Source organism: Triticum aestivum, chromosome 1A (assembly GCF_018294505.1).
Source record: "Triticum aestivum cultivar Chinese Spring chromosome 1A, IWGSC CS RefSeq v2.1, whole genome shotgun sequence".
NCBI classification, from domain to species: Eukaryota; Viridiplantae; Streptophyta; class Magnoliopsida; order Poales; family Poaceae; genus Triticum; species Triticum aestivum.
Genome location: NC_057794.1, coordinates 535,444,385 through 535,454,417, shown reverse-complemented (window position 1 = coordinate 535,454,417; position 10,033 = coordinate 535,444,385). Strand labels below are relative to the sequence as shown.

The window sequence follows — 10,033 nt, the reverse complement described above, 5'->3', positions numbered from 1 at the left end:
TGAGGGCGGTTTTCAACGATCGGTGTTCTTCGGGTGTTGCGCTGGACTAGGTCGATGCGAGGCTTGTAACTTTCTCATGTGATACTCGTTGGCAAAATCGGAGCTGCCATGTCCTCGACGCTGCGGTCGACTGTTTGGCGTTGCTTTGTTGTTCGGTGCTACCTCTCGACGGTTGTGTCGTTGGTTGTGTCGTGATTTTGTTGGTAGCCAAGTCGTCCGTGTGTGTCCTTTGTAGGGTTTGTAATTTAGGTTTTCGTCCGGTTTTCCTCTAATTAACCGGACAACTCTCTTCTTCTTAATCAATGAAAATGACAAATCTTTTGTCTTGTTTTAAAAAAAAACTATATCCCAAATTGAATATTTTTTTTGCTTGGATTTGGAGCAATCATGCGAAAATTCACTCAATATGATATATCAGGTGTGATTATCAAACTCTATGTTCTTACTTTTTTCGGAAAGAAGGATAACCCCCAGCCTCTACATCGGGAGATCCACCCAGCCATATATTATTCATTATTGAAAGTCCAGCAGCCGAACAAATTCGACCTGGAAAAGAAATTCGAGGCCGCATGCATCATGACAGTAACTCCACCATACAACCACTAACCATATATAACGTAAATGACTGAAGCATGCATCCGAGGCCGCAAAGCGAGAAATATACAACTCCTACACTAAGCCTTGAAGAAGAAATCGCCGCAAGTGCGCCGATGATGATGAGTCTAGCCCTAGGTTGATCTCGGGATTTTCATCTCCAAAGCCAAGCTTCAAGCCACCACCATCAAAAGAAAACAACGCAGGCATGTGTTGATATATAACCTGATCAGAGATCTAGTGTTTCCATCGGAGAGCGCATACTCGTCATTGAAGCCGCCTCAACCATCATCACTTGTCTAGCTACTGAAACCTCGCTAACCTTGATGTTATTGAGTCGGTTTGCAAGAGGCAAGTTCTTTGCAAATTGTTGGACAACTAAAATTCGTTCAGAATTTTCATGTCACGCTGGCTTAATCATTACGTAGAGTACATATAGTTGGAATGATAGAGGAACATAGCTACCAGATTGTGAATTGGCTATATTGTAGTTATGAGAATGACGAGTTCATATTTGTCGCCCAGTCTTAGGTTATGCTTGGGTGGATCTATGCTGATTGACATACTTATGTATCTGGCTCTGTAGATGAAAAATTTGAAGTCTTGGCCGCGAGAGAAAAAAGAGAGGGTGAATTGGTCGTTTATTTTGTTTGACATGACCATGGGGTAAAACTAAAACTCATGTGGGTGTCAAAAATACATAAATAATGTTTGGAAAATTTTTAAGGAAATTTTAGAGGAAAATAAATATGGTAACCCTATAAATACCATTTCCAGCCTTTTCAAAAAGGAACTTTAATAAATAATTTAAAATTTTATTTTTTGGAGGAATAGTAATCTTATATATAATAGACCTCAGAAATAAATTTTAATTAATTATTTTTTTTGAAAATATAAATACTTTTAGTTAAAACCTCTTCCTTTTTGAAAAACAAAAAGTTTATTGGCTTTTTGGACAAAATAAATTTCAATACAAATAGTTTTGGCCTCTACCCACATGACATGATAGTTAGAAAATATTTGGGCCACATGATTGGAAGAGGATAACTAGAGGAATTTCTATGACTTAAGATCCAATGGAAACACCAAATAAAACAATTAAAAGTAACACTAAAATCAAACAAGGCAATAATAATACTCTAAAAAGTTGAGTGAAGTAACACAAAACACATGATATGAAAGGTACCCCACGTCGAAGGTTATTTCCATAACAACAAGAATTCTTGTGTTTTTTCTGCAGAGCAACTAAATAAGATGTATTATAGATTCACGATGTTTTCAACTCTTGTAAGATTCGATATGACAATGAGTCAATGACATCCAATCCTATGGTTTTTATATTACTACCAATCTTGCATACCAAAGAGGCCCTTACACATACTGCTATTGCATGTTGGCTTCTGATGGTTTTGTAGGCAGACGGACAACAATCACTTAATGATAGGCGTCTACGTCAACTGAAGAATATGAGGATCAACTATAACCCCCCATTTTTAGGGAACTTAGAGGTTGTAGGATTAGTCCAAGGATCCATCAAGGATTGAAGTGAATCATGGAAACATAACTGAGTTGCACAATGTGTGATCCTCTTGCAGTTGAACTATTTTCCCTAATGTCATAACCTCAAAATATGATCACGTCAGAATAACAATTGTGATTCTCACCTAAAGATACGAAGCATGTCTGGGAAGCCAAAGAAATAATGTGCATGTCTCTTTCCTTGGCTACATTGGTCATGTCACCACTCACATCTCTAGTGCGCGCAAAGAGGAAAAATAGTATGACATGCAATCAGTTTCAAGAAATTCGGGATTCTTGTGGAACTCTTGCAAACGTTGACAATAAGATGGTTGTGGCATTCCAGCACCAAGGGTATGTGCGCCTTGCCATGTCATTTTTCTCCATCTAACCATTTTGATTTGTGAGTTTGATATGGGCTATTCTTCACCTTTTCGTTTAGTGGGTTGAGTTTGGGCTTTTTTTGCTTCATAGTAGACCGCACATGGTGTTTTCTTATGGGACCCCATTGTTTTGACATTCGTAAAACTCGATCATGTGGTGTATTATTATTGTGTGCCAGCTTCTGAGAATTAAGTGGGTGAGATAGATGACAATCACTCGATAGGCTGGTACACTTGCAACAAATCATGAGGAGTAGTCAGAACTCCCCATTTCTATAGTGCTTAGAGGCTGCCGGTGCTGGTGAAAGAATGCACCTAAGTGTAAAGCAAACTAAAGAAACATAACCGACTTGTGTCTGATACTTGCTTAGTTGAATTATTTTTCCCAGTGTTGCTCAACCCAAAAGCATGACCACATAAGAATAGAAAGTACAACAAGTTTTGTTGGGGAACGTTGCAGAAAATTAAAATTTTTCCTACGGTTTCACCAAGATCCATCTATGAGTTCATCTAAGCAACGAGTCTAGGGAGAGAGTTTGCATCTACATACCACTTGTAGATCGCGTGCGGAAGCTTGCAAGGTGATGATGTAGTCGTACTCGACGTGATCCAAATCACCGATGACCAGCGCCGAACGGACGGCACCTCCGCGTTCAACACACGTACGGGACGGGAGACGTCTCCTCCTTCTTGATCCAGCAAGGGGGAAGGAGAGGTTGATGAAGATCCAGCAGCACGACGGCGTGGTGGTGGATGCAGGGTGTCACAGCAGCAGGGCTTCGCCGAGACTACAAGGGAGAGACGTAACGGGGGGGAGGTGGAGGCGCCAGGGGCTGGTGTATGAAGTCCCTCCTCTCCCCCACTATATATAGGGGTGCCAGGGGGGGCGCCGGCCCTAGTAGATGAGATCTACTAGGGGGGGCGGCGGCCTAGGGGAGGTTTCCCTCCCCCCCAAGGCACCTAGGGGTGCCTTCCACCACTAGGACTCCTCCTAGGGGGAAACCCTAGGCGCATGGGCCTATAGGGGCTGGTGCCCTTGGCCCATGATGGCCAAGGCGCACCCCCTACAGCCCATGTGGCCCCCCGGGACAGGTGGCCCCACCCGGTGGACCCCCGGGACCCTTCCGGTGGTCCCGGTACAATACCGATAACCCCGAAACTTGTCCCGATGCCCGAAATAGCACTTCCTATATATAATTCTTTACCTCCGGACCATTCCGGAACTCCTCGTGACGTCCGGGATCTCATCCGGGACTCCGAACAACATTCGGGTTTCTGCATATCCATATCTTCATAACCCTAGCGTCACCGAACCTTAAGTGTGTAGACCCTACGGGTTCGGGAGACATGCAGACATGACCGAGACTCTCTCAGTCAATAACCATCAGCGGGATCTGGATACCCATGATGGCTCCCACATGCTCCTCGATGTTGTCATCGGATGAACCACTATGTCGAGGATTCGATCAAACCCTGTATGCAATTCCCTTTGTCAATCGGTACGTTACTTGCCCGAGACTCGATCGTCGGTATCCCAATACCTTGTTCAGTCTCGTTACCGGCAAGTCACTTTACTCGTACCGTAATGCATGATCCCGTGTCCAACACCTTGGTCACATTGAGCTCAATATGATGATGCATTACCGAGTGGGCCCAGAGATACCTCTCCGTCATACGGAGTGACAAATCCCAGTCTCGATCCGTGTCAACCCAACAGCTACTTTCGGAGATACCTGTAATGCACCTTTATAGTCACCCAGTTACGTTGTGACGTTTGATACACCCAAGGCACTCTTACGGTATCCGGGAGTTACACGATCTCATGGTCGAAGGAAGAGATACTTGACACTTGCAAAGCTCTAGCAAAACGAACTACACGATCTTTTATGCTATGCTTAGGATTGGGTCTTGTCCATCACATCATTCTCCTAATGATGTGATCCCGTTATCAACGACATCCAATGTCCATAGTCAGGAAACCATGACTATCTGTTGATCACAACGAGCTGGTCAACTAGAGGCTTACCAGGGACATAGTGTGGTCTAAGTATTCACACGTGTATTACGATTTCCGGATAATACAGTTATAGCATGAATAAAAGACAATTATCATGAACAATGAAATATAATAATACTTTTATTATTGCCTCTAGGGCATATTTCCAACAGTCTCCCACTTGCACTAGAGTCACCAATCTAGTTACATTGTGATGAATCGAACACCCATAGAGTTCTGGTGTTGATCATGTTTTGCACGCGAGAGAGGTTTAGTCAGCGGATCTGCGACATTCAGATCCGTGTGCACTTTGCAAATCTCTATGTCTCCATCTTGAACATTTTCACGGATGGAGTTGAAACGACGCTTGATGTGCCTGGTCTTCTTGTGAAACCTGGGCTCCTTGGCGAGGGCAATAGCTCCAGTGTTGTCACAGAAGAGTTTGATCGGCCCCGACGCATTGGGTATGACTCCTAGGTCGGTGATGAACTCCTTCACCCAAATCGCTTCATGTGCTGCCTCCGAGGCTGCCATGTACTCCGCTTCACACGTAGATCCCGCCACGACGCTCTGCTTGCAGCTGCACCAGCTTACTGCTCCACCATTCAACATATACACGTATCCGGTTTGTGACTTAGAGTCATCCAGATCTGAGTCGAAGCTAGCGTCGACGTAACCCTTTACGACGAGCTCTTCGTCTCCTCCATAAACGAGAAACATGTCCTTTGTCCTTTTCAGGTACTTCAGGATATTCTTGACCGCTGTCCAGTGTTCCTTGCCGGGATTACTTTGGTATCTTGCTACCAAACTTACGGCAAGGTTTACATCGGGTCTGGTACACAGCATGGCATACATAATAGATCCTATGGCTGAAGCATAGGGGATGACACTCATCTCTTCTTTATCTTTTGCCGTGGTCGGTGACTGAGCTGAGCTCAGTCTCATACCTTGTAACATAGGCAAGAACCCCTTCTTGGACTGATCCATTCTGAATCTCTTCAAAATCTTATCAAGGTATGTGCTTTGTGAAAGACCTATGAGGCGTCTCGATCTATCTCTATAGATCTTGATGCCTAATATATAAGCAGCTTCTCCAAGGTCCTTCATTGAAAAACACTTATTCAAGTAGGCCTTAATGCTGTCCAGAAATTCTATATTATTTCCCATCAGGAGTATGTCATCTACATATAATATGAGAAATGCTACAGAGCTCCCACTCACTTTCTTGTAAACGCAGGCTTCTCCATAAGTCTGCATAAACCCAAACGCTTTGATCATCTCATCAAAGCGAATGTTCCAACTCCGAGATGCTTGCACCAGTCCATAAATGGATCGCTGGAGCTTGCATACTTTGTTAGCGTTCCGAGGATCGACAAAACCTTCCGGCTGCATCATATACAGTTCTTCCTTAAGATGCCCGTTAAGGAATGCTGTTTTGACGTCCATCTGCCATATCTCATAATCATAGTATGCGGCAATTGCTAACATGATTCGGACGGACTTTAGCTTCGCTACGGGAGAGAATGTCTCGTCGTAGTCAATCCCTTGAACCTGTCGATAACCCTTAGCGACAAGTCGAGCTTTATAGATGGTAACATTACCATCCGCGTCCGTCTTCTTCTTAAAGATCCATTTGTTTTCTATCGCTCGCCGATCATCGGGCAAGTCTGTCAAAGTCCATACTTTGTTTTCATACATGGATTCTATCTCGGATTTCATGGCTTCAAGCCATTTGTTGGAATCCGGGCCCGCCATTGCTTCTTCATAGTTCGAAGGTTCATTGTTGTCTAACAACATGATTTCCAGGACAGGGTTGCCGTACCACTCTGGTGCGGAACGTGTCCTTGTGGACCTACGAAGTTCAGCAGTAACTTGATCCGAAGTACCTTGATCATTATCATGGTTTTCCTCTTCAGTTGGTGTGGGCATCACAGGAACGGTTTCCTGTGCTGCGTCACTATCCCGCTCAAGAGGTAGTACTTCATCGAGTTCTACTTTCCTCCCACTTACTTCTTTCGAGAGAAACTCTTTTTCCAGAAAGCATCCGTTCTTGGCAACAAAGATCTTGCCTTCGGATCTTAAGTAGAAGGTATACCCTACAGTTTCCTTAGGGTATCCTATGAATACGCATTTTTCCGACTTGGGTTCGAGCTTTTCAGGTTGAAGTTTCTTGACATAAGCTTCGCATCCCCAAACTTTTAGAAACGACAGCTTAGGTTTCTTTCCAAACCATAATTCATACGGTGTCGTCTCAACGGATTTAGACGGTGCCCTATTTAAAGTGAATGTAGCTGTCTCTAGAGCGTATCCCCAAAATGATAGCGGTAAATCGGTAAGAGACATCATAGACCGCACCATATCCAATAGAGTGCGATTACGACGTTCGGACACACCGTTTCGCTGAGGTGTTCCAGGCGGCGTGAGCTGTGAAACGATTCCACATTTCTTTAAGTGTGTACCAAATTCGTGACTTAAGTATTCTCCTCCACGATCTGATCGTAAGAATTTTATCTTTCGGTCACGTTGATTCTCCACCTCATTCTGAAATTCCTTGAACTTTTCAAAGGTCTCAGACTTGTGTTTCATTAAGTAGACATACCCATATCTACTCAAGTCATCTGTGAGAGTGAGAACATAACGATATCCTCCGCGAGCCTCAACGCTCATTGGACCGCACACATCGGTATGTATGATTTCCAACAAGTTGGTTGCTCGCTCCATTGTTCCGGAGAACGGAGTCTTGGTCATTTTGCCCAAGAGGCATGGTTCGCACGTGTCAAACGATTCATAATCAAGAGACTCTAAAAGTCCATCGGCATGGAGCTTCTTCATGCGCTTGACACCAATGTGACCAAGGCGGCAGTGCCACAAGTATGTGGGACTATCGTTATCAACTTTAAATCTTTTGGCATCTACACTATGAACATGTGTAATATTACGCTCGAGATTCATTAAGAATAAACCATTGACCATCGGAGCATGACCATAAAACATATCTCTCATATAAATCGAACAACCATTATTCTCAGACTTAAATGAGTAGCCATCTCGTATTAAACGAGATCCTGATACAATGTTCATGCTCAAACTTGGCACTAAATAACAATTATTAAGGTTCAAAACTAATCCCGTAGGTAAATGTAGAGGCAGCGTGCCGACGGCGATCACATCGACTCTGGAACCATTCCCGACGCGCATCGTCACCTCGTCCTTTGCCAGTCTCCGTTTATTCCGCAGCTCCTGCTGTGAGTTACAAATATGAGCAACGGCACCGGTATCAAATACCCAGGAGTTACTACGATTACTGGTAAGGTACACATCAATCACATGTATATCAAATATACCTTTGGTGTTGCCGGCCTTCTTATCCGCTAAGTATTTGGGGCAGTTCCGCTTCCAGTGACCCTTCCCCTTGCAATAAAAGCACTCAGTCTCAGGCTTGGGTCCATTCTTTGACTTCTTCCCGGTAACTGGCTTACCAGGCGCGGCAACATCTTTGCCGTCCTTCTTGAAGTTCTTCTTACCCTTGCCCTTCTTGAACTTAGTGGTCTTATTGACCATCAACACTTGATGTTCTTTCTTGATTTCAGCCTCTGCTGACTTCAGCATCGAGAACACTTCAGGAATGGTCTTTTCCATTCCCTGCATGTTGTAGTTCATCACAAAGCTCTTGTAGCTTGGTGGGAGCGACTGGAGGATTCTGTCAATGACCGCCTCATCTGGGAGGTTAATGTTCAGCTGGGTCATACGGTTGTGCAACCCAGACATCTTCAGGATGTGCTCACTGACAGAACTGTTTTCCTCCATCTTACAACTGTAGAACTTGTCGGAGACATCATATCTCTCGACCCGGGCATGAGCTTGAAAAACTAGTTTCAGCTCTTCGAACATCTCATATGCTCCGTGATGCTCAAAACGCTTTTGGAGCCCCGGTTCTAAGCTGTAAAGCATGCCGCACTGAACGAGGGAGTAATCATCAGCGCGAGACTGCCAAGCATTCATAATGTCTTGGTTCTCTGGGACGGGAGCGTCACCTAGCGGTCCTTCTAGGACATATTGTTTCCTGGCAGCTATGAGGATGATCCTCAGGTTCCGGACCCAGTCCGTATAGTTGCTGCCATCATCTTTCAGCTTGGTTTTCTCTAGGAACGCGTTGAAGTTCATGTTGACATTAGCGTTGGCCATTGATCTACAAGACATATTTGCAAAGGTTTTAGACTAAGTTCATGATAATAAAGTTCTAATCAAATTATGAACTCCCACTTAGATTAGACATCCCTTTAGTCATCTAAGTGTTACACGATCCGAGTCGACTAGCCCGTGTCCGATCATCACGTGAGACGGACTAGTCATCGTCGGTGAACATTTTCATGTTGATCGTATCTTCCATACGACTCGTGTTCGACCTTTCGGTCTCCGTGTTCCGAGGCCATGTCTGCACATGCTAGGCTCGTCAAGTTAACCCTAAGTGTTTTCGCTGTGTAAAACTGTCTTACACCCGTTGTATGTGAACGTAAGAATCCATCACACCCGATCATCACGTGGTGCTTAGAAACGACGAACTGTAGCAACGGTGCACAGTTAGGGGAGAACACTTCTTGAAATTTTATAAGGGATCATCTTATTTACTACCGTCGTCCTAAGTAAACAAGATGCATAATACATAATAAACATCACATGCAATTATATAGTTGTGACATGATATGGCCAATATCATATAGCTCCATTGATCTTCATCTTCGGGGCTCCATGATCATCTTGTCACCGGCTTGACACCATGATCTCCATCATCATGATCTCCATCATCGTGTCTTCATGAAGTTGTCACGCCAACGACTACTTCTACTTCTATGACTAACGTTTAGCAATAAAGTAAAGTAGTTTACATGACGTTATTCAATGACACGCAGGTCATACAAAAAATAATGACAACTCCTATGGCTCCTGCCGGTTGTCATACTCATCGACATGCAAGTCGTGAATCCTATTACAAAGAACATGATCTCATACATCACAATTCATCATTCATCACAACTTCTGGCCATATCACATCACATGATCAATCGCTGCAAAAACAAGTTAGACGTCCTCTAATTGTTGTTGCATCTTTTACGTGGCTGCAATTGGGTTCTAGCAAGAACGTTTTCTTACCTACGAATCACCACAACGTGATTTTGTCAACTTCTATTTACCCTTCATAAGGGCCCTGTTCATCGATTCCGCTCCAACTAAGGTGGGAGAGACAGACACCCGCCAGCCACCTTATGCAACTTGTGCATGTCAGTCGGTGGAACCGGTCTCACGTAAGCGTACGTGTAAGGTTGGTCCGGGCCGCTTCATCCCACAATACCGTTGAGCAAGAAAAGACTAGTAGAGGCAAGTAAGATGACAAAATCCACGCCCACAACAAAGTTGTGTTCTACTCGTGCAAAGAGAACTACGCATAGACCTAGCTCATGATGCCACTGTTGGGGAACGTTGCAGAAAATTAAAATTTTTCCTACGGTTTCACCAAGATCCATCTATGAGTTCATCTAAGCAA

The 10,033-nt window shown here is 44.1% G+C and overlaps 1 non-coding gene across 1 annotated transcript; it reads left to right on the top strand.

Moving 5' to 3' along the window:
- Positions 1-1,089: 1,089 nt before the first annotated feature.
- On the top strand, positions 1,090-1,175 carry LOC123073475 (small nucleolar RNA U31b). Its single transcript, XR_006435674.1, has one exon. It is a non-coding gene; the product is annotated as a small nucleolar RNA U31b (small nucleolar RNA).
- Positions 1,176-10,033: the final 8,858 nt, after the last annotated feature.